Raw genomic sequence first — 21,951 nt, forward strand, 5'->3', positions numbered from 1 at the left:
TAGAAGTGCGGAGTAATTGGGTAGGACTGTGTGTAGACATATTTTATTATGTGTATTATGAGGTGGTCTGCGAAAATTCTTGATTACAAATAGTGGTCCACACACACAAAAAGTTTGAAAACCCCTGCTATAGGCAATATGAGTCTAATTGAAAATTGGCATAGTTAACCTTTAAGTACTTTTTACATGTTGTGTGTCTTTTAAAGGGGACCTTGTATGCAAAATACACTTTTATAAGGTGTTTTAACCCAGATGTGTTTCTACAGTGTGTGTAAACAACCAGCCTATAACGGTAAAAATCCACCCAATACTTTTTAAAAATAATCCCCATAATTCATTAACTATCTCTCCAAAGAGTGGTTCCAGATTTCCCCCTACTCCTACGTAAGAGTAGGGAAGCTCCACCCATGACTGGTGACGTTCTACCCTATTAGCATAGATCCCGTCCGGAGCCGCAAGAGTCCGCCATTTCTGTTTACTTGCTGTATCAGATAGAGATTTACAATGTCTGCGCCAAAAAAAAAGTTCTGTTGTTGGATGTACAAACGATCATACAAGTCTCCATAGACTCCCAGGATCCGAGCCACTGAGCACACCGTGGTTGAATTTCCTTTTTGAAGGAAATGTGCCGAGGAATGTCGGAAAGTGTTATATATTTGCGCAAATCATTTTTCTCCATACTGCTTCACCAATGAGGGTCAGATTTGGGAAAAAGTTGTTTCTGAAGGATGGGTCAATAACAACGCTTTCTTGCTCTAACTTCATATCCAGAACAAGTAACTATGGCACTTCATATTTTTTTTATGTTTCCAAATTTCCTTTCTGGATGAGCTTTCTAGAATGCTGTACGGCTAATGTGGCTAAAGTTACCATCGTCTCTGACTGTATTCACATGGACCAGAGCTATGTCATTAATTTCATCCCCAAAACGATCACTGTCTGCATAATTCATTAATGCACATTTATAATGCACTGTATAGTCAGGTGACAGACTATTTTTTACATTTTCTGTAAAGATAATAGAATTGTACTAAAAGTGTAAAGTTTATTGGCAAAGGCCAGTTAGAATAGATTAACATGATGGTACATGCTAGTCGATGAGTTGAATCAACTTAACTGCAACTACATAAATGCATCCACTACCATTCAGAAATGTCCAGGTGCAGTCTAAAAGTTGTAACCTCTTCCTGAGTCTCTCCATCAGTGTCCGACTCTGGTTCAAAACATGTAAGGCTGCACTCCACTACTGGTAATTTCTGACATTTTGGTTGCGTGAGATTCGCCTGTTTTGTTGTTGCCGGAGTATCCGAAGCTTGTATAAAGGATCCGGACTCTTCTGGAAGGGGGGCGGGGAGCAGCAGCTCATTTGCATTTAAAGGGACACAAAAACGGCGTGTTTTGCTGACACCCAAATGGGGGCACATTTGACAAGCTATAATAAAGGATCTTGGGGGTTATTTGACCTTAAAACTTAACAGACACATTCTGGGGACACCAGAGATTTATATTACATCTTGTGAAAAGGTGCATAATATGTCCCCTATTACATAATTTCATCAATGTTGTCCTTGTCTATTTTTCAAATGAAAACAAGTATTTGTTGACTTTACTTGTACTATACTATTACATTTATCATAACATGCCTCACTTTCAGAACATCTGCTCCTGTGGTGGAATGATCTTCCAAACTCCACCTGTCACTCACAATCATCAGACATGTTTAAAACTCTACTATGTGCATTTAACACACAACTATTTACACACTTATGTTATACTTCCTTCCAAATGCTTAACTAAATTACAAATGAATAATTGTATATTTTTTATATATCATATATTGTATGGTTCAGCTTCTAAACTAAAGTTTACTCTCTGCTATTCCATTGTTATGTTACCTCTCCATCTATGGTTATTTAATCTGTATCAAGGTAATTATAATTAGGTTTAAAGTGTCCACGGTGAAAATAGAAAGGGGTGTGGTGTCCTCATTGAGCTGGGGAAGTGAACTTTGGGCCGTGCAGAGGGCCGTTTGGTCCAGAGGCGAAGGGCCAGGCAGCCATTGTCTTGGTGGTCTTTCCTGCATCTCGAGGACACCTTGTGCATGGGTGAGACGGGTCTTTTCGAGGAGATGTTTATGGCTACAGTGATGACATACAACTTCAGTCATATGCAGTATGTGCAGATACTGTAAGTCCTATAAAGTACTGTTTAATAATGAATTTGTGCACCACTGAGTGCAAGCCATCATGACACACTCAGCGTCATATTACAGTGCAATATCTTTGAGTTAGAGTATGAAAGTTATTTCTACAGCATCAGGATGTAGTATACATGAGTACTCTATGTGCTGTATAGGGTTTTTATTTATTACATTTTTTTACAGACAACATTTGAGCTTGATGGTAGAGATGCCCTAAGTGAATATTGAATATCAATACATTTTTGATAAAACTGGGTTTAACTAGGGCAGAAGTATTGGACAGTGTCCCGTTGTGCAGTTGACACTGAATTCTCATGTCCTCCCTTTCTGACATGGGCATCACATATAAAGTACTTTGGTGGTTTAGTCTTACATCACAGGCAGACAATTCAAGGTCATCAGCATCACTGGGGTGCCTCAAGGTTCAGTGCTTGATCCCCTCCTTTTCTTCATATTCACAACCTCTGTGGAGACATTCATAAAGGCACTTGAGTTCTTTTCCAAATAATATTCAGATTATACGCAGATGTACCCCACTGACTCATACAGTATCTGACTCATAGCTTGGTTGAAGGAACATTATCTTCAGCTCTACCTTGAGAAGATAGACCTTTTTTCATTGCCACCAACATAGTTCCATGATTTGGTATTTCTCTAAACCATAGTTCTGACAAACATCTGCCATAACTATCAAAAAACACAAAATTATGTGGTTGGAACCATAGACGCCGATTTATATTTCTACCGATAGGCGCCCACACTCCATACACTGCAAATACCTTACCAACCAAATAAAAACACATATTCTTCTTGTTGCCGCGAGTCACTCACTCGCTGTTATACCTGATGATTTTAGAGTTTATAACTTAAAAAGCACAAGCTTTTGTGTCAGGTTGGTATGTTGTAATGCTAAATATAATGCTAGAATTGTCTATTACGACCCGCCAGGACCCAATGTGAGATCCACCAATCAGAGATATCCGAATCTCAATGGATTTTTGATTGGGGTAAAATGAATGGGGAATATCTCGTTTTTCTGTGGGTGCTCGACTATGGTGCATATAGTTTGAACTTGTCACAGTGTCTGGTTTGTGTATTCCTGGTGTCCACTAGAGGTCCTCTTCCCCACGGTGTCATCCACATTATGAACTGCATTCCCCACAATCCTTGTCTGTACCAATCACTGTTCATTGCACTCAGCTGTTTCCCGTCATTATTGTTCCCAGCTGTTCCCTGTTTCATTGTTAGTTCTGTGTGTATATATACCCTGGTTTTTTCAGTGTTTGTCACGGAGTCCTTGTCTATTATCACACCACTTCTGAGTTCTGCTTTGTTGCCTGTTTTGTATTGTTTTATGTTTTGGATTGCTTCTTTGGTTTTGACCCCTGCCTGGACTAGATTTACGATTACGAAGTACCCTAATAAATGCACTTGGATCTTACCTGTTTCCTGTGTGTGGATCGTGACAGAACTACAGCTGTAGTTAGAGCCTGTAGTTAACCTATTGTCAAAATAATAGTTTCTTGTTAGTATGACATGTGGACCAACGTCAAAGTACTAGTGGCAATAAAAATAAATTAAAAAACATCAACATAAATAACAGAGAACACTGAACTGAGAAAACCAAGGGCTTATAAACACAGGGTGTAATCAAGGGAAAAGCAGGTGTGGAACTAATGAGTAACCATGGAAACAAAGAAGTAGAACGAACTCAGGCAAAACGAAACAATGAAACAAAATTAAAACAAAACCAAAACAGAAAACATTCTCCTGATATTAGTCCCCCCTCCCGGAAGGCGTGTCCTCGAACCGCAGATAATAGTTAAAAAGAAGGGAGAGGGTACTGGATATGGAGCTGGAGCTGGAGAGGGACAAAGGTATAGTAACGTGCTCAGCGGCTGAGCAAAGGGATCTCCTTGCCAAGGCGGAGCTAGAGATCGGAAGACCTGGGACAGATCCATGCAGCAGAATGGAGTGAGATGACAGGGTGAGGGACGAGGGACTAAACAGAGCCAGAGAAGGCGAGGCTGAAGACTGTCTCACGTCGCCTGTGTCTGGGCCAAAAAAGTTACGCTTAAATCAACTACAAAGACTAGAGCTAACCAGTACTCATGTTCTACCCCTGTGGAAAAAAAGAACCATACCAACAGGTGGCAGTAGTCTGTATTTATCATTCAATAAGGGAAACAAAAAGAGCCAGAACTGCAGATATACAAAAGACGAGCTCCCTTACCTATTGACTTTGTTGTTTGATGGCTTTCATCGTTTCCATTTCTCTTTGTGGTTCACTAAACTGAACAGCCAATCAGAGGGTTTTTTTCTCACTAACAGGCTCTGCCATTGATTCAAACTGCTCAGTTGGCCAAAAAGCCACTGACAGTAGTCCGACTAGTGCCAGCAGTGTGGAAATGCATTTGCGGGAGCAAAGTGTATATCACTTGCAAAGTGCATGTTTATGTGAACACCTCTTGTCTCAAGTGGCATTCTCACAATATACGGCTTTCTGTTGTTCATGCAAATAAGCTCTAGTAATAGACAATAATGTGATCTCTAATCAAATAAGTAGCAGATGTTATTACTCCACCATCTGCATGACGTCATTAACAACAGTTCTATTGTTGAACCAACATGGTTCGAATAACAAATGTGCAACAAAGTTACTACAGTTCTGTGCAGTCATGACTGGCTGGTTAATACATATTACTACATCATACTAGGGTAGTTATGCAGTGAATTACGCCATTTTATATAGGAAACAAAAACCAGCAGAAATGCCTTTATGTGCTATCGGAATTATCACAAAGGCAAGTTAAGTCTGAAACATGAACACCCTCTCAAGTCATAATTATGGCTGGGAAACTGAGCTAATTTTAACTGAGTTTCTGAGTTGGGTGGGCAATGGACTTTGAACATGGTGGAGGAGAGTTGCTGTAGTTACTGTTAAGTTTTATTAATTTTCCCCACAGCATCTACATTGCTTTCTCTTGCTGTTACGGTCATGTAGAATTATAAACAACCATTTTATGGATATTGAATATTTTTACATTAAAACAGCATTTATTTGACTGAAACATCAGAATCGTCAAGGAGCTCTGTTAATGTATAGTGAAGGTAATGTTTATATGGTTGTCAACCAATGGGACACTACATTTTATACAAAATCTGTTATATTTATAAATATCTTAAAGGGACACTTCATCCATTTGCATCAAGCCTTGTATCGTTAGAAACCCAGTCATATTTTTGAATGGTCGTGCATTATTCCCTCATTTTCCCCTGAGACGGGAGAAATAAGGATTTCAGGGTTGCAGTTCCTGCTAACAATGACACAAAAATCGTCATTTTGTATCATTCTAAGCAGGAAGTCCCATATCTTTGTAGAGGGGTTGAGACTACAAACACTCGTTCCTCATCTTTCCCAGGGGGTGGGACCCGCTCACGCTACAGACCTATTACAGATCAGTGGGTGGGACTTCACTTTCTGAAACTAAAAGCAATATCCTCCATCTTGTTTGGAAGCTAAGTTAACAGGCGCTATGGAGCCAGATGTGAAGTTACGACAATGGCGGAAGGTACTCAATACGATATGGAAGAAGAGGATTTCGAAAGTCTGATGCTCGAATCAGCCGCAATATAGCGAAAAGCAGCTGAGGCTGATGGAGGAACAGGAGGCAGAAGACCTGCCTGTCGCGGACGAGGAAGCCCGGACTGGCTCGAGCTGGGGCGGACTGGTGGTGCCTGTGCTCTCACTGTGCGACTACAGACACAGAGATAGTCTGTGATAGATTTGTCTGCTGCAAATAATTTCAACGATGGCAATTTCTCCTGGATGAAATCTCTAAATCAGACGAGGACACGGACGTTTGTGTTGTGAACCATCCTAGTTTCGCACCGCATATGTTCTAACTGAACATCCCGGTATCATGCAATAATTCACAATTTCGGAAGAATTTCGAACGAGGAGTAATTCACTAATGAGTCCGGCAACTAACTAGACATTTTGTGTGAAGTGAATTTCAAGCTCTGGTGGTAGCTAGCCTTGTAGACGGAAGAGTGATTTCTCTGATAGGCGGATATGCATTGTTCTGGATTAGTGGGAGTGGCTTGCGGAGCTGCGCAATGTGGTGCATTGTGGGAGTTGTTTTCTGTCAAACAAATGCGCCCTAAAGTTACTTTCTGTCTTTCTTCGGTCAAGAAGGCACCAAATTCGAAATACATGACCCACTTTCAATAAAGATCAATGTTCCCACGGGTGAAATGCTCCTTTAAATACATTTAGGTGTTAATTGGGCAAAAATGTACCTGGTGTCCTCCACGATTCCTATTCTTTCCAATGACAAAGCACACAAATGTGACAATATCAACAACTTCAGAAGTAGAAGTAGGAAATACCCAATAGCATATGGTGGCAGCATAAGCCTCTATAGATGATCCAGAATCCCTGCAAAAGAGCCAGGAAGAATGAGAGAGATAAAGCCAGAGAAAGCTAGACCTTTTACAGCTGTGCTGGTGTTTTAAGGTCATGGCACAATAAACCCCCCTCATTTATCAGTTCATGTTCATGACCCCTTTGTGTGTCCTCAGTTTCTCTGGGGACGGTGGGGATGGTTTGACTCATATTCCTGCAGTGGAAGCCATTTCACGGCCTGCTCCCCACTACAAAGTCACTGCCACTACATCTTCAGCCAAGAATAAGCCTGTTATTACCATATAAAAGTCTAATGTAATTGATCCCACATTCAGTTCCGCTGTGTCTCAGTGAATCTGGTAGCAGATATCAGGGCACGATAGCAGTTATGCATTTATTTTTATTATTCATTCATGTTGCAGTGTTAGTGGAGAGCCTTGCAAAGACTAAGTTATTTTGTGTTGGAATGGATGGACCTTTTGGAGCGATGATCAAGTCTAAATACTGAAAAGTGCTTTCACTGCTGTGTTCTCAATGAAGAAGACGTTTTGAGTTTAGAAAGTTGCAGTACGTTTTCATAGTCCAATATACTGTATATCTTTGTTTTGTTAGGTGAATATGGTTTCAGAAACAAAGATAGCGTATTTTACCACTTATTAAGTGTCTTAACTGTATTTATATGGTTATTAAATTGATAGATCAGTTTATTGTTAGTAACTGAAGAATTGAAGTCCCCCTGTAGTAATAATTTGACTAATTATTATATTTAAAATTAATTAAAAAAAATCTTCATGCCTTAAAAAAGCTTGAATGTAACTCTAAACCCTTCCCTGAGTAATATGCGGTTCAATGAACATGCAAATGAGCCCCGCCTCCACTCACTCACTCAGCTCAGAGATCCACTGGTTGACGATCACACGTTGATCTGATTGGTTGCAAGGTAGCTGGTGACGTCAGAAACATCAGTGATTTCAAACCGTGTTTTTGAGACTGTCTTTGGTTCACTGCAGTTTTAAGCAGAAAATGATGTTGACTTATGAATTTACACATGGTTTGTCTTAAAGCATATTAAAAACACCACATAAGGCATATAAACAACATTAAAAGTTTGATTTTCATCACAGGGGGACAAAATTTTTGCATTTAGTGAATGATCAGATTTAAAATGATGAAACAAAGTAGTATTACTTAATACAATTAGTATTGTTTTAGACAATCAGCATCAGCTCAGCAACTGATTTTTATGTAAATATGGAGACCATTTCAATGAAATGGTAAAGAATGAACTACTTGCAAATAAATGGACTTATATTGATTACTAAGGAAATCGGTATGTTTTAATAAGCAACAAAGATAACTGTTAATATTATGTTTATTTTTGTTTTCACTATCATCATTGCCATTTGTTTAATTATACAAAATGAAATATTGTTAGTTAATAGGGTGTACTGTATTTATAATAGTGTTGTACAGTGTTGTGTGTAACGCGTTACAAAGTAACGCGTTACAGTAACGTAACTACTTTTTTGGGTAAAAAGTAGTGTAACGCGTTACTACTAAAAATTTGGTAACGAAACATAGTTCCTTTTTCAATTCGGCGCAACGTTACTTTTCCCATGGATATATTTGACAGCGACACTGCCTCAGCTGCGCGCTTGAGAGAAGAGAACTGTTGAGAACTGAAGAAAACGATTTAGTTTCATATTTATGTTTAAATTAAATTAAATAAAAAAATTGCGCAATATATCGGGAGACAAATGGAGTGTGGAGACATGATTTTGACCACTTTATTAAGTTTGTTTTTGTAGAAAACCTGTATTTAAAGTGAATTTCGTTTTGTATTAATTGTATCTTAATTTTAATCAATGTTTTATCAACCAGTTGGCTGAATTAAATAAGAAGTAAATTAAAGAAAACTATTTAGTTTCATATTTATGTTTAAATAAAATAAATAAATAAATAATTTAATCTATGTTGATTATATGAAAAGTGAAAAGCGTGAGTAGGATCATAATTTTGTGCAATATATCGGGAGATAAATGGAGTGGGCAGACATGATTTAGACCACTTTATTAAGTTTGTTTTTGTAGAAAGACTTTCTTTAAAACGAATTTCGTTTTGTATTAATTGTATCTTAATTTTAATCAATGTTTTATCAACCAATTAATTGCCTGATTTTAATAAATAAGTAAATATGGCATGAAAAATAATCATGACGGCACCAGCGCGTGAACTGGAGCTCCTCTCCATACTGTAAATGAACCGAAACTCATAAGCTACTTGTCTCACAGACCTGAGAAATATATAGAAAGCTTGAATATGTGTAGCCTACTTTTAAACAAAAAAAAAAAATTTTCTCTCAAAATCTCTTTTTTTTCTCCTACTCCCTTGATAGAGTGAGTCGTATGTCTGAAAACTAAGCTTATGTCTTCTATATCATTTTGTCCTATGTTATCAAGATGCGATTCGCACCGGTGTTAGAGAGCAGGGAAGCTTTATTGGCTGTTGCCGAAATTTAAAGTTCGGTGGATAGGGGAAGCGGAGCGGAGAGAAGTGGCGCGAGCACACGGCTCATTGCGGAGTGTAGCACTCTACCCCATGATGCAGAGCCGGCTGAGAATAAAAGTTGCCGCACACAGCAGCGCCAATGAGAAGGACTTTTTTTCTTTTGAAATTGATACAATTTTTTATAATAAAGAGCACAAAATAATTACCTGTTAGCCTATGTCCTCCATTGTATAACTTTATGTCTACATATTTAGAAACAGATATTGGGTTCTGCCCAAAGTCAAGCAACATAAAAGTAACGTAAAAGTAACGAGTAACGTAAAAAGTTACTTTCCAAACGGGGTAACTAAGTAAAGTAACGGATTACTTTTTAAAAAAGTAACGAGTAACGAGCAAACACTACTTTTTAAAAGTAACTTCCCCAACACTGGTGTTGTAGTACAGAACACTATACTATAATAGGATAATAGTGTAGTAGTACAATAGTATAATGGTAATAGTGTTATAATAGTGTTTTTTAAAATAACAATAAATTAAATGATTGAATGTCTGTAGATTTATAACAATTTACAGTCATGACCTATATTTGATGCAGTTAATGACATTTGCCACAAGTAGAGCTTATGAAACTCATCTCTTCTTTTAACCGGACCCAATGAGACTTCAACACATGTATTATCCCTGTTCAACATGAGTATCTACTCTTTCCGAGTGAACATTTTGCAACATTACCCAAAAAAACAAAACAAAAAAAAAACCCTAAGCTGAATTCTCAAACTATTCATCACTAGACAAAAATTGGGGATATAGACTAAATCACTTTTTTGGACCCACCTGATTAAAGGTAGGTTTTTTGTTCAACTATGGGATTTTTTTGGCCCTGTGGACTTTTAGAAAAGGAACTTTCAACTCACTCTCACTAGTTTATTTAATGTATCTACTTAAATTGTCTTAGATGAGAATTCTGTAATTTCTTCTGTGAGTTATTAACATTTTCACCATTGTGAAATTTCTGTCACATCTCAAATTATGTTTTGTGTTTAATAGCATTATGTGGTGGAAATGAAAGTGACTGAAATAATGCGCTGCAGTGATGACGTGTTTTTGTTGGACAACAGGTAAGTGAAACATGCGGTACAACGCACAAGAATCACAGTAGTTTCAAAAGTCCTTTCTAAAAAACAAGCAGAAAACACAGGAGAATGAGAATACAGCAACTACGTACACATTAACATAAAGGTCCCTATTTTAACGATCTGAAATGCAAGTGTCAAGCGCAAAGCGCAAGTAACTTTGTGGGCGGGTCCTGGGCGCTGTTGCTATTTTCCCGGCGGGATAAATGACTCTTGCGCCAGGCGCAAATCTAAAATGGGTTGGTCTGAAGTAGCTTCATTATTCATAGGTGTGGTTTGGGCGTAACGTGAAATAAACCAATCAGAGCGTCATCTCACATTCCCTTTAAGAGCAGACGCGCTTTTTCCTTAGCGGTTTGCTATTGTAACGGCGAATTTGCCAGGCGCGCGCCAGGAGCGGTTCACAGCCAAGGAGAGCAACGCTCTCATCACGGCCGTAAAAGAGAGAAGTTACATTGAAATGGAGAAACCCACCCAAATTAACTTCGGTTAAACAGGCGTTTGATAATTTGGGTAAATGTGTAAGCTAGATGTAGGCTTTTATAATAAATTGTCTATCTATCTATCTATCTATCTATCTATCTATCTATCTATCTATCTATCTATCTATCGTAATAATGTATGATTTGCAAAAATGAAAACTGCTGCTTCTGTGTAGATGAGAGAATCAAAGTGTATGCGCGTTGTGCACACGCTACATTGATTATGGCCAAGCATGCGCCCTTAAAATAGCATATGAATAACATGCGCAACGCGCCACTGACTTTAAACAATTTTTTCCTGGTTAGTGGCGCAATTGTTTTCTAAACCATCAAAATAGCATGAAGGAACGTTTGCGCCGGAACACGCCTCCTTTTTTGCGCTGAACCGCCCAGGGAGCGCAAGTTCATTCCCTAGTTTAGCGACGTGCTTCTGTGGAGGGAAAAGCGCGCTTTGCGCGGGTGCAAAATAGGAATGATACATGCGTCGGTGTACAAAGTCAATTGCGCTGGGTGCAAGATAGGGCCCAAAGCCATTTTCCTGATTGCATTCGCACCGCTAGTAGGAACTCTCAAGTGGCGTGATCCGCGCTTGTTGTTGTGACTTTTATTTTGACTGCGCTGAGAACGCCAGAGTCTGAGTACACAGCGCTCGCATTCTCCGTGTTCATTAGTTTACAATATTTAACAGTCCTGTCTTATACGTTATTAGATATAACTGTTATACAAAGAAATTAGACAGTAAATGAAAAAGTATTAGCGTTTACCGTGATTGATGTCCAGTGTCGCTAGCTGAGCAAAACTACATAATCGTGTTTCTTGGTCCCGTCAAAGTTGTGTTGGAGTTTCTCCTTAGCGTAAAGGTTGAGAGGTCCATCTATCACGGTTTCCCATGTTCATAGTGTCAGTTTGTGGAGTAAACATTTAGGCTATAATCTGTGTTTACACAGCTTTTTTTTTAAATGGCTGATGCTGATGTTTCACGTACGTTCGGTCAATTAGCGTACACTTACGCAACTGGTAGTTCCTATAGTGCTGGTTTAGACCCTTCTCTGAAGTAGGAGCTAATTTAGTTCCCCCAAAAGGTGTTCCTAGGACTAAAATAGTTCCCAGTTCCTGTGGTGCGAACATGCCAAAAAACGGGTACTTCCGCCATTAGTTCTAGGAACTATGAAAAGGTTCCTCTGGTGCGAAAGCCCCTATAAAGACTGACCAACCCTGTCGGTCCTGGAGGACAAGGCGGAGCTGTGGTGACGAGCAACCGAGGAGGACTGAGACAGAGCCGGTGGGACTGAGAACCAAGGCAGAGCCAGAGGGAAGGTGGAGCCAGACGGAGTCGAAGGGGTGGAGGGACGAAGTGCAGCTGAAGGCCTTGAAGTCGATGATGCAGGCAGAGCGACGACTGATCAAGGTGAGCCTGGAGGAGCTGTGAGGATGACGGACTCAGTTGGAGCCGAGGGAGGGAGGGGCCAAGGTTAAGCTGACTGGTCAAAGGACTAGGAGGCAAAGCCAGGGGATCCTTGCCAAGGCACCACTTGGAGCTGGGCAGGCCCAGTGGCGATGGGAAAGTTAGTGGTATATCCTCAAACAATAATGCAGAGGTCAGACACAGCTCACCCTAATCGGTGGAAGTATGTGCTGGGCTCAACTCCATCCCCTCAAAGATGGCTTTAGGTTTTGCTCGGGTCTGCGGTGGGCACCGGCAGTATGTTCGCGCTGTGCAGTGTGGACAGCTGGCTTGGCTCTTGGGCTGGAGTGGGGCTGGCAGAGTTGTCTTCAGCTAGGCAGACTGCGAAGAGCGATCCCCAATTCACCAGCACCCACTCCACATAGGTGGTGAAATTTCCCAGAGGACCATCCACAGGCAGGCGTGCCTTGGACTGCTCATTAAGGCTGGTGTAAAAAAAAATACACGGAGCGAGCAGTCCGGGTAGTGGGTGAGGCATGCCAGATCAATTCCCTTGTGTGGTCCTCAAGGTTTTGCTCTTTCTGCTGCAGGTAGAGCAACTGGACGGCAGGTAAGTCCATTGTTAAATGCCATAATAATCCACTCTTGGTTCTCCATTCCGTAACGTGCAGTACAACACAGTACAACAGTCGTCATACTCATGACATGATTGCAATTAAGCTTGACAACATTCACTCATCCTATGGCATAACCCATAAAATTACATCAGCTGTCACGGATAACGGCTCTAATTTCGTGAAGTTGTGATCACTTTGCCGCCACATCAGATATTAAAATCTTTAAATCTTGTTTCATTTACTGATGTTGACAAGTGGCTACTGTCAAAACCACAAACAAAAGCGATATACAGAAGCGCTACCACAGAATGTACAGGCTTATGGAACAAGGCTAGTCGTTCAGCGGTGGCTGCAGAGACCATGGATGACATCATTGCAAAGAAGCTGCTGGTCCCTTGCAGTACAAGATGGAATTTGTTCTATGATGCCCTGGCTTGAATCTGTGAGATTCCTATGGCCGAGCTGAACACCATCTCGTCCAAGTTTGGGATGACAGCCATCACAGAGCGAGAACATAAGTTCATCAGGGAGTACTGTACTGTCATGAGGCCACTTACAGTAGCCTTAGACATTCTTCAGGGAGAAAACAACTGTTTCCATGGTACACTCCTACCCACACTGGAGCCATTGATTTTCAAGACCTTGGAACTGAAGAGTGGCCTGCAAATCCTAGTTGACCCTTCCAGAAGCAGTTGTCATGGTAAGAACTTCAATTTATTTACATATCTTTAACCAGTCACCAGTTTGGATGGATGGAAAATAAATAGCTTTATATTCTAGGCTTTAAGTTGTAATCTGTGACTAGAGATGATGGACCTGTAAAGTGTTTTGTTGTAAATAAATAGTACAGGCTAGTAATTCACAAATATAATTTTGACCTGATAATAATATATGATGCTCTGTGTGTGTGTGTGTGTGTGTGTGTGTGTGTGTGTGTGTGTGTGTGTGTGTGTGTGTGTGTGTGTGGATATAGACAAATAGTATAATATGTTCTTTGCATTCTTATCATTGCATTCTTATCATTTCATCAAGATTTGCAGAGGTGCTGGAAAGCGAGGATGCAGTCACTTTGCCCTTAGTTTCAAACTACGTTGGCTTCGGACACAGGACAGGAAGGACAAGGCCAAGGCCAAGGCCAAGGCAAGTCTGCTGGCAGAGTGCCGGAAACTTATCCTTTACCAAGATCAGCAAGCAGGTACCATCAACACACCACCTTAGCAGAGACTCAGCCATAGAGGATGAGTTATTTTCCTTTGAGGATATGAGGACGACACCTCTTCTACTGCTGAAAGTCAAGTCACAGATTATTTCAAATCAGGAGCACAAGAGATAGACTCTCTAAATGGATTTGCACTGATAAAGAAAATTTCACTCAAATATAATACATCCACTCCATCCAGTGCCCCAGTAGAAAGACTATTTAGTCTGGGCAAACTTGTCATCACTCCAAAGAGGGATAGGCTCTCTGACCAGAAGTTTGAGAAGCTTCTGGTTTTGAGATACAACCACTGGTTTAATAGTTAGAATGTATGTATGTATGGATGGGGAGAATGGATGGATGGCTTAGGATGGTTAGATGACTGGGTTGGGTGGATGGATTGCTATGGTGGATGAATGGATGCATGAAAGAATGTCGGCTTAGGAAGGAGTGTATCGATTGATGGATGAATAAATGAATGAATGTTCAGGAGCTAAAGTTGAACTAGTAACTATAACTAATTACTTTTTTAAAGTAGCATTCCCAACACTGAACATCACTCACCACCATTAAGCTTCAGTCAACTCTTTCAGTCTTTATTTAAAAAATATATTAAAATATCTTGAGCTTGTGTTCACCACAGACCTTATTTCCGGCATTTAAACAAAAACCCATAAAAAAAAATTGACTTCAGGACACGATAAATATTACATTTTGGATTAAACTTGGAAGACCAAATAAAGTCGCCTTGCTAAGACTATTTTTTTTTTTACTTTTCAAGTCATTATCACAAACTCTTAAAATGGTTTCAAAAGGGGTTTAACAGCACGATGACGTAAAATAACCTTTTAAAGTTCCACTGATTCCAAAAATAAAAATAAAAATAAATTCAAAAGAGTTCCATATGAGGATATATAACCTGCTATGACATCACTGGATAATCTTCCTGTGAAGAAGTGGCTGATATTCTACATGATAACAGTTTCATAAGAGGATATTTTTAGGTTGAGAAGTACTGAAATAAAGGAATAATTCATCATTATTTACTTACCCTTATGATGTTTCATTGCTTCTTTCTTCTGTGGAAGTACAGCAGAGTGTCTGAGCTGCTCTTATCTACACGATAAGAGTGAACGAAGAACATGGACTGTCAAGTTCCAAAAAGCACCATACAAGTCTCACAACTGTAGACTATATTCCGAGGTTCCTGGAATATCATAGATGTGTGCGAGAAGCAGAATGAAACTTAAGCTGGACAAACATGGTCATAATTCACTTTTATTGTTAGGAAAAGAGCAGTTTGGGATATTTTGTTAATAAAACCAAAAGGCATATTGGTGAGTAAGTGATCATGAATGATTGAAGTTACACTTCACATAACATCATAATGTGCAATTTTTCAGGTCTCACCTCTCCTAACCGGTTCTGGAAAAACATTCATCTGCCTATTAGCAGTAAAACGCTACTGGATACTGGAGAAACACGGATAGCCACGGATGCACAGTCCCATCGTTTGCTATGGAAAGCTGCAATTTTTCATTGAATAAACCCTTTTGTAAAAATTTGAATTGAAGGATGTGCATGCATGTATGGGAATGTATACACTCATTTAATGTAATTAATATATTTATTAATATAATTCATTCATTTATACATTTTAAATGCATATAATAGTTTATTTTGGTTTATTATAATTCAAACACTATTTGATCATCATTGTATTATTATTATTTGTATTAATATAATTTTGACAGTTGTTAAGTATTTGTGGAAGAAAACACAAACATTACTTTTCATCACCATGTTTTACAGATTTTTGTCAATCATAAAACTTATGTTACCTACTCTAAAACACACTGATGTGACTGTACAGTACCTGCAACACCGGATGAATGGTTTCAGCTTGTTGAAAGTCTGTGCTGCCGGAGCGGGTCTGGGATTCATTTGAGTAAAACAAACTGCAAATTGTCCATAACGTGCTGTGCGAATTGCCTTGATTCACTTCGTTAAAATGGACGGAAATCCATCCACTAATTGATTGCTGCATATTCAGTAACAAAGCTCCTGATTGGTTTACTTGTGCTCTGATTGCTATTTATGTTCGGCTTTGATGCATTTCCTGCCAAGCGTTTCGGAGAGTCAGGTTTCACTGTGAGTTACTGCAGGCAACGGTACTGGAGTGCCAGTAGCCAACAGTAAAACTTTGTATAAAGTAGAATTATGGCAATTTCTGTGGAACACAAAATAAGATCAACATTGCATTGGGGCCCATTGACTTTGTGTGAAAAACAAAAAAACTTATTAGCCTACTATCTCCACACTTAAGACAGTCATACAACAAGATGGAAGTGTGTAAATAATGACAGAATTATGTTTTTTTTTTTTTTTTGGTCAAACTATCCCTTTAACAAGTCATTTTTTGTCATCCCTTTATCCCTTTTACCAAATCAATCTAATAGCCTCTTTAATTTTATTTTCGTCCCAACATTTGTTTTCAATATAGCCTAGCCTAACGGCCCGTAGTCAAAGCAATGAGTTTTTGACCAGTTTGATTTGCTTAGCTTGTTCATTGAGTCTGTCTTTTTAAATTTCACTTTAAAAGTCTTTCATTGGCTACATTGTTTTACGTAAAGGGCTTCATTTATTACAATCAGAATGAATTTCCGTGTAAATCGTTTGCATATGCATCAGGTTAAAAACACATAAACAAACAAAACATAGCCTATGGGAAAACGGGTGGGGTAAATACCGAAAATTTGTTGTCAGTATTGGTAGTAGAAATAATATATAAAATACAAAAAGGAACATAATACTCAGTTTGATCGAATTACAGATACTGTACCCAGATAAGATGCCGAGTTTGAGGCCTGTAATGCCGCTGTGTGCGGTTAGATGGCAGCATTCAGCTGAGAACATCAACACAGTTACCACTGAGAGAGAGCTGGCTTTGCTGCTGCGCATTTCATTGTCTTTATTCACTAGATTGTGAGGTAAAAGTCATTTAGAAAGTGACGAGAAATAACACCAGAGAAAGGAAAGCGCGCATTAATGGAGCTGAAAGCAGGCGTGTGTGTTTTCGAGCCGTACGGAAGGGGAGGAGGGACACAGGTGAGGTGATGCACATTATTGACTAGAGATTGTTTCTTTAACTATGGACATTTTTGGGCCTGTGGAGTGTGGACAGAGCATTATGTTATTTCTTCTGTACATTTCCAACCCAGGCTCATTTCTGTGACGTGTTGAATTGTGTGTTGTGTTTAATAGCGTTCTGAGACGGACATGACAACATATTTTTGTATTAAACATGGCAGAGTAAATACAATTGCCTTGCTTAAGCTAATTTCATAGCTAGTGTTTTTAATGCATACAATAGAAATAAATAACCTTTTATACTTTTACATAATTTGACAAAATTACTGGGAATTGAGAATGATGCTTATGAAGTTTATTTAGATTTTTCTTTTGCACATGCTTTTGTGTGTCATATTTCAGTTAAGCGACGCTGCAGTTTCTTTGCTAAACAAGGATTATAAAAATAAAACAGTTGCAACATTGTTTTGGGGAGTAAATATTAAATATTTAAATAGACTGTGCTTATACTGTTTGTTTAGATATTAATACATTATTTAAAAATATGTAATAAATTCAATTTTTTTTTTTGTGTCAGAGACGAGGATAAAACAATAAAAACATCAATACATAAAATACACCTGAAAAATAAATACAAAATAGTACCGCAAACTCTATAAAAGACAATAAAAGAGATACACACATTTTTATTGTTACTATTCATATTTACAGTCATACATTTGTATGGTTGTTTTAAAATGGTCCAAGCTGAATGAATTTTCAGTGTAAATCGTTTATAAATACACTATTATGTAAAACAAAGAACCAATACAAAAACATAAGAAAAAAAAAGAAATGTGGAAAAAAAATACTAAACATTGAAAATGTGTTGTTTTATTGCTCTCATTTGTATAAAAGCATCTGCTAAATGATTAACTGTAATGTAATAGCTGTTAAAATAATAATATATAATTACAAAAAAAAGTGTAATATAAACTTAAGTTCACTTGTTGAGCATTATGAATACTCTTATAATTTTCAGATACACACAGACAACTCTGTGATGATGTGATTGGTTCCTACGAGTTTTGCATGACTGTCCTTCCTCAGTAACACTTGCGTTTGATTGTTTCTGGTAATCTTGATTTCTCTCTCTCTCTCTCTCTCTCTGGGAATGTTTAGTCAGGGTTTCTCCCCTGCATCAGCAGTTCAGTGTCGAGGAGTGATTTAAAGGGGCACAGGGCTGCCCGACGGGCCCGGCAGTGGAAATAAACACATCCCCCTCCCCGTTCCACTTTTAATTATCCCGAGGTTTGGGCTGACGACTCCTCCTGACACCACTAGCGCGGTAACTAGCTATTACACTAAATATTGTGAGTGTCGCACAGCTGAGACTGACAGCGTCGGCTTCCTAGGGGGCCGACACGAAACGAGACGCTGAAAGAAACATGAGGGAAATGAGAACGAGCGGCGGCGGATTCATCAACGCATGAAGGTTTAAAAGGCTGGTGGTGTTTGCAGACGCGTGAGGGGGGGGGGGGGGGGGCTTCTTGCTTGATTGCATGTTCACAATTTTAATGAAAGTCGTGAGGGATGTTGACTTGGCACCGCTCTCAGAATGCATTGTGGGAGGGAGATGTACGTCGGGCTATTTGTAGGGTCATGACTTTACTGAGAAACACGTCTGCCCACCTGCACTGTTGTGTGGTGGCGGCTTTATTCTGTGCTCATATCCAGCTGAAGTTTCAACAGTGTCATTTGAATATGAACATGCTTTTCAGGAGCTTTTGGTTTTCATCTGGACACATAATAACATTCTCACTCAATATCCTTAAAATATGGTGAATTTAGGTGGATTGGGACACTTTTTGACATCGATATGACTAGGAAAATGTCTCCAATCAACCTGAATTCCCCCCATCTCCTTTTTCTTTTGGAATAATGTTAAAAAAAAATTAATGAATTTCATAATTTAATCTTTTCCTCATTTACTGATCAACTTAACCTGACAAACCATCATCTTATGATCCATGAAGACACTGGTTATCATCAAATGTCGTGTACTATTAAACTGGTAACACTTTACAATAAGGTTCATTAGTTAACATTATTTAATGTAATAACTAACATGAACTAACAATGAGCAATACATTTGTTACAGTATTTATTAGTCTTTGTTAATGTTAGTTAATACAAATCCAGCTGTTCATTGTTTGTTCATGTTAGTTCACAGTGCATTAACTAATGCTAACAAATACAACCTTTGATTTTAATAATGTATTAGTAAATGTTGAAACTAATATTAACTATGATTAATAAATGCTGTTAAGTTAAGGTTGTTATTACGAATGAACCTTATTGTAAAGTGTTACCGTTAAACTCTGATAGCCTGTGGTTGCATCACTGAAACATTAATTTCATAATTCGCACCCACACGCCACTAAAATAATTCCTAAAAGAGGCGTTTGAAATATCAACCTGCTATATGAGAAAAGTGTTTCTCTGTAAACAGACATGTGTTTTTTTGGTGTGTGTGTGTGTGGAGAGCAGACCTGCTGGAGTCATAATTAAAGGAAAAAAAACACATACACTCACTACTGTCATTGTGTTGCTCTGGTTTTGTTGTTGCTTTCTAATTGCTGGTTGCCATTGGAGCTTGTGCACCTGATGATAGATATTGCCAAGCATTCTGGGATTGATCCAGGTCAAAGAGAGAGAGAGAGAGAGAGAGAGAGAGAGAGAGAGAGAGAGAGAGAGAGAGAGAGAGAGAGAGAGAGAGATTGGTATTCTCTTGACATAAATAAAAGCCTAATTGTGTTTAGGTTTGTGCATTCCTCTAGTTTTGCGCAACTATAATAACAGATTCATAACAGGTATATAATGCAAAGTCAAAAGTACAGTTTGCAGGACGTATGACTGGATCATCATTGCATCATTGATGTTCAGTCCAAATCTAATTAGGATCTAATTCAGACCCACTTGATTGACTCTTCATGTTCTCGTGTTCGACAGGTCCATCTATAGATCTCTAAAAGCTACTCTAAAAAGTAATTAATCACTAGTAACTAATTACACATTCAACAGTGTACTAATGACTCTCTCTAAAAGTAGGTTACACTTTATTTTAATGTGTCTGTGTTAATTATAAATTTAAGTACTAAGTAATAATAATTAACTACATGTACTTACTATAGGATTAGGTTTTGATTATGGTTAATGTCATGTAATCATTCATAATTTTGGAATTATTACTACAGGAACTACATGTGACACGAACATGTGTAACAACGACACTGTAAGGTAGAGGGCAACCAAAAAGTATTGAATTGCTTATTGATCATTTCTAAATTCCACATAAATCTCGACCAGTTGAACAATACCAGGATAGACATGAAACGGCTCTTTTAATTCTTTCAAATTAATAATATGAAATTGCATTCATTATTCTTGAATTTACCAAATTAAATGGAGAAGGTTGCATTATAAACGTACATTTTAATGTTACATTTACTGTTGTTTTATTGTTCTATAGTCTATACAGTATTGAATGCAATTACATCAGATGTAACTAATTAAATTACAGAGTAATCCCTTACTTTACTTAAGTAGGCTAATTAAATTACAGCAATCAATTACTTAGTAATGCATTACACCCAATCCTGATTCTTATATGGAAATCAGAACAAATGAAAGCACTAATATGGATGCAAAACAAGTGCGAGTTCAAAACAAGTCTTTGGCCCAAAAAAAGGCTTACAGGAATTATTTAATTCCCATCCATTTTAAATAAGGTTATATTGATCCGTCCGCTGGTTTCACAGACAGGGTTTAAGTCTAGTCCCAGACTCAAAGGCATGTTCGAGCTGTTTTAACTGAAAGAGACGTGCACTAATATCTTGACATATATCTTTAAGATGCAGAGTAATGTCTTTTCCTAAGGCACATTTGTAAAAGATGCTTAAATGTCCTAACTGAACCAAGGCCTATAATCCTGGCTTAATCTAAACCCTGTCTGTGAAACCAGGCCTTTATCTTCTATTTTATTTACTTATAGAGGTGTTTGCTCAATAAGAACTTAATAACAGTGTCCTTGTTTGATATATGTGATATGTATTGTATGTGAGCCTCTTTTTTTTTTTTTTTTTACCTAAGATAAATTTCTATCACTGGTTGATAGACAATAAAGTTTTTGAATTTGAAGTACACACAATGTGAATCAGTATGCTTTATTATCAGGTGATCATCTGTAAGTGTAATTGCATAATTATTATTAAATAACACAGAACTCCTCTTACATCCAGCCCTGTTGTGCCCGGGTAACATACGCGTCCGCACGTGAAGTGTTGCTGTCACTAGTGTGTGTGTGTGTGTGTGTGTGTGTATGCTCATTTTTCATCCCTGAAAGAGGAGGAGTGATCCGTCGCTCGGACCTCCAGGGTCTGGAAAACAGGCCTTTCTCTTCTTCTTCCTCCCGACCGGAGCGAGAGATTTCATTATGGAGACCAGTGAAGCGTTGCTTGTTCTTTAAACTGTTTTAACGCCAGGCTAATATCAAGATGAAACGGGGGAGGAGTTTGTGATGAATTACTTCGTGGACAGACTTATTTAAAGAATGCTGCACTTAATTGATTGATCCCATAAGTTTGGCAGTTGGAGCGGAAAGTGTGTGTGTGTGTGTGTGTGTGTGTGTGTGTGTGTGTGTGTGTGTGTGTGTGTGTGTGTGTGTGTGTGTGTGTGTGTGTTTAACCATTTACTAAATTTACCCTGGAAGTTCTTCTGGAAGGGCGGCATATTAAAACATCTTTTGTTCTACAAGTTCTTTGCTAATAAAGATAACACACTTGTGTTGTTTTTAATGTAAAAAGTAAGTTGTGTTAGAAAGTATTATTATTTTAATTTTTTTACTGTAAAAAGATTCTAAACCTGTTATA

General features: G+C 38.4%; 1 protein-coding gene and 1 long non-coding RNA gene across 4 annotated transcripts in view; one reads left to right on the forward strand and one right to left on the reverse strand.

Annotated features, from left to right (window-relative positions):
• The window catches only part of foxf2a (forkhead box F2a), a 377,307-nt gene that overhangs the window by 18,756 nt on the left and 336,600 nt on the right, over positions 1–21,951 (reverse strand). The gene's annotated exons all lie outside the window — the stretch shown is intronic.
• Positions 16,893–21,951, forward strand: part of LOC309501862 — a 50,995-nt gene continuing 45,936 nt past the window's right edge. Inside the window, exons 1-2 of one of the 3 annotated variants that reach the window (XR_014207008.1) lie at positions 16,893–17,059; positions 18,203–18,368. This is a non-coding gene — a long non-coding RNA (uncharacterized lncRNA). Of the gene's footprint in view, positions 18,369–21,951 lie in introns of all 3 variants that reach the window. The other 2 variants (XR_014207007.1, XR_014207009.1) reach the window with 2 other exon arrangements.

This window comes from Leuciscus leuciscus, assembly GCF_965113295.1.
Source record: "Leuciscus leuciscus genome assembly, chromosome: 6".
NCBI classification, from domain to species: domain Eukaryota; kingdom Metazoa; phylum Chordata; class Actinopteri; order Cypriniformes; family Leuciscidae; genus Leuciscus; species Leuciscus leuciscus.